The following is a 4,351-nucleotide window of genomic DNA, read 5'->3' on the forward strand; positions in this document are numbered from 1 at the left end:
GCTATACATATTTATTGGACCTTCGTGATCCAATTACATGTTTATTGGGTCCAATGTATTCATCACATGTCTATTGGGCCTCAGTGACCCAATTACATGCTAAATGGGCCTAATTTAGCTTTTACATGTTATTGGGCCTTAGTGGCCCATTTACATGCTAATTTAGCCTGGAAATAACTTACATGTCTAATGGGCCATAGTTGCCTTTTCTTCATGTTAGTTGGGCCTTATCTTTTCATTTCATACATGATGTAGTGTTCGAACTTCTAAATACATATAATATTTTACAAATTTATGTGGAGACAAATGGGATCTAGTGAGACGTGTCGGTTAACACCACTGAGTGTATGGCCGTAGCTTGTAGTTATAATCAGAGTATCCTGCAGGGAGAGCGAGAGTTTGTGTATAGATCTATACGGGGGTGACTCCCCCACACCTGAGCTGTTCGCTAGAGTTAGACTAGGCCAGTCTAGGGTGACAAAACCTTGATCGAAAATCCGGCGTTTGAAAAAATGCCAAGACAGGCAAATCAGTCACTATCATGTATGGTTATAACGACTCATATAGAGATCCATTCCCATTAAGACATTACGGAAAATTAAAAACTCGTAAGTCATGATGATACAAAACATTTCTACAGTGCAAAGACCGTGACATTTTTATAAATCAGAAAATATCGGATTTTCTGGGGCAATACTATTATTCAAATACCACTTACTTACAACAAAAATAATACAAAGATATTTGAACTGCATTCCTATATGTTATTACTATGAAATTCACACATGCATTATACTCGATTTTCACATCATTTTTCATACTTTTTACAGAAAATATCGGATTTTCTGGGTTTTACAAACAATACAAAGACTTTTATTCAAACATGCTTATGAACTCACCAATATTATATATGTTGACCGTTTTCAAAATAACTTGTATTCTCAGGTAATCGTTAAGCAGAAGGACTTTCAAGTGTGTATGGATTTATTTTGTGTAATGTCACTCAACGTGCTATTAATACTTTGAATTTATGTAATCTTTGACAATGTACTTGATGTGAACAATAGCAGTTGTACTATGTAATGTTTGGTGATGAATGTGTTGTGTTTCATGTATATTCATTGTGATGATATTTCAATTGACAGTCACACGATCCCTCAGACGTTTCCGCCGTCTGGTTCGGGGGTGTGACAGGTTGGTATCAGAGCATTGTTTATAGTGAACTGGTATATCTAACCATACATGATATGCAACTATAAATACAATGAGACTAAAACACTCTGAATATAGTGCATACATTAAAACTATAACATTAAAAGTCTCTAGAGAAAATGGAACGATGTGATTAAACTCGGGCAGTTATTTGGTTATATTGGGGGTAAATATAGCCTGATCAACTATATTATTCAAAATATGACCAACATGTGTTTGGGGGTAATTGTGGCAGGAAATTGACCTAGAAGCTTACCTCATATCCAAAACTTCCCAGGAATTCAAACATAAATAATGAAAATGCTATAGGAACAATCTAAATATGATTTACTTATACGCTTTCGTGCAGACATCATGGCTGGTTTTCACCACCCCGGAGATCCTTATTTTCCCAATCATGGAAATAACAGGTGGCTGGAAGAACCGGAAGAGGAACCTAAAGAGGAACCTGAAGAGGAACCTGAAGAAGAACCCGAAGAAGAACCCGAGGAGGAACCCGAAGGTGAACATGAAGAGGAGCCCGTGGGAGGACTGGCAAAGCTCTTAGCCGACTCGGACGAGGAGGAGGCAGAGGGCAGCGACTCAGATGACTGAGACACGGGGTTCGAGGTCATCGACCCTCCTTACATGGCCAGGGTGCCCCCATACCGAATGGGCCCCAACGGACCCACGCCCCCATGGGCACACGGCATTTGGGGATGGAGCCGCCAGCAGGGGATGTGGCCCCTATTTGGTATGGACCGGAACTTTTACGATCTGAGTCATGGTGGACCCGCCGATCGAGCCTTGCCAGTGATAGTAAGGAGGACTCGCGATATTGGCGAGCAGGCGTAGGCGACCGCTGGCCAAATGGTGGCCATGAGAGCCGCGATGGAGCGTACGGAGAGGATGACGCACGAGGTAGTCAGGGACTACCAGATGCGTCAGGCAGCGTTGGAATCCCGACTTCAGAACGCCGAGCGCCATCTGGCTAGACTTCAAGGTGCCTCCACCTCATCATCAGCACCACCATCCACCCCGCCGCGGCTAGAACCTGTTCATGTGCTCCTGTTACAATTACCATTTCTCTGTTTTACTTTATGTACTATCGACCTTATGTTTAAGTGATCACACTACTCATAGGGTCGTCATGCTGCCGAATTTTATATTTCCCCATGTACTGTATGCCTTCTGGCAAATTTTCATGTATTAAAACAATTAGTATTAATGAAAATGCTTTATGTTTTTATCATAATGTTGTTATCTGCTATGTGTTTTATTTCCTTGTTTTATGTTAATGCATGGAATTACTTAAATACACACTCGATACTCCAAGTCTATGGAATTCTAAACTCGCAATACAATATGCACTCAACATATTTCCGTTCTGTGACAGAAAGATGCCTCAAATACCCAACCGTGGAAACAACACAACACCAACCCCGCCTGAAATAAACTCAGTTGCATTCCAGGCAGCAGTGTCCGCTGCGGTCACTGTAGCACTTGCGCAGATTCGCAACGGAAATAACGGAGAAGGCAATGGACAGGGAACCGGGAGCACAAATCAAGGAACAATGCACGGAACCACACGAACCTGCACCAACAAGGATTTCACCAACGCCAAACCTCGAACCTTTAATGGAACAGGAGATATAATAGCCCTGAAGCGATGGATTGAGAAGGTGGAATCAGTTTTTGAAATTTGTGGGTGTCCGGATGGGTGCAAGGTCAAGTTTGCGGCCTGCACATTCACTGATCAAGCTCTCTCCTGGTGGAATGTCCACATAGAGGCCATGTAACTCCCGGTGGCGAACGCGTTGCCATGGGAAGAGCTTAAATAAATGACATTGGCTGAATACTATCCAAGAGGCGAAATTCAGAAGATGGAACAAGAATTGTGGAACCTCACGGTTCAAAACTCCGATATCGACGCATACATATCCAGGTTTAGTGAGCTATCTCTTCTGTGTCCCGGAATGATCACCTCAGAAGGGAAAAAGATTGAGAGGTTTATCTGGGGATTGACTGCACCTATCCAAGGGAATGTCATTGCGGCAAACCCTAAGACGTTTGATAGCGCCAAGAGGCTGGCCAAGAAAGGTGAGAACAAGAAAGGGAAAAACAACAAGCGAAAGGGAAAACAAAACTCAAAATCATCTAAGAAACAACAAACGGTGACTGTTCATGCTGCAACTCAAGATACCACCACACCACATGCTCCAGCCTCATCCACGCCAAATGCTCCAAAGCAGTACTCAGGAAATCTCCCCAAATGTAACAAATGCAACTTCCACCATCAGGGGGAATGCAGAGAGATGATTTGCACAAGGTGCAACCGTAAAGGCCATACAACAAAGTACTGTAGGACTCAGCTTCAACAAAACCAGATGCCAAACAACAACAACAACAACAATAACAACACCAACACCAACAATAACAACCACAACAACAACAACAACAACAACAACAACACCAATGTTGTGGCCAGTCATACCTGTTACAGATGTGGGAGAACCGGGCATTTCAGGCGAAATTGCCCCAATGCAAACAATCAAGGGGCAGGAGCAGCAGGGAGAGTGTTGACAATGGGTCAGGGTGAAGCAGTGCAGGACCCAACAGTTGTTACCGGTACGTTTCAACTTAACAACACATATGTATGCATCTTATTCGATAGTGGAGCAGAGCGAATAACGTAAATTTTCAAACAATTTTTCATTTTTAAAACATAATTTCATCCTTAACAGAATCCATTGTATCACATATTATCTCATAAACAACCCCAGAATCTCAAGTACATAAATCTTTATCAGTGTGTACAGATCATGTCGGCGCCTTCCCGCGATCCTCGCTAGTACCTGAAACACATATCACATAACACGGTAAGCATAAATGCTTATTGAGTTCCCCAAAATACAACATACAACACATACGCCACTCGAGGCTACAGTACAACCCTCCGGTCAATGTGTCTCAGCGGAACCCTCCAGTCCCGTAGCTCGTTGGACCCTCTGGTCCGGTCATAGCTCGTTGGACCCTTCGGTCCGGTCTATATCGTTGGACCCTTCGTTCCGGTCTATATCGTTGGACCCTCCGGCCCGGTCTATACAACACATAACATGCATATATCACATATCACATAATCTCATACATACACATAGCA

The sequence above is a fragment of the Lactuca virosa genome, chromosome 8 (genome assembly GCF_052849685.1).
Source record: "Lactuca virosa cultivar CGN04683 chromosome 8, Lactuca_virosa_CGN04683_v6, whole genome shotgun sequence".
Classification (NCBI taxonomy): Eukaryota; Viridiplantae; Streptophyta; class Magnoliopsida; order Asterales; family Asteraceae; genus Lactuca; species Lactuca virosa.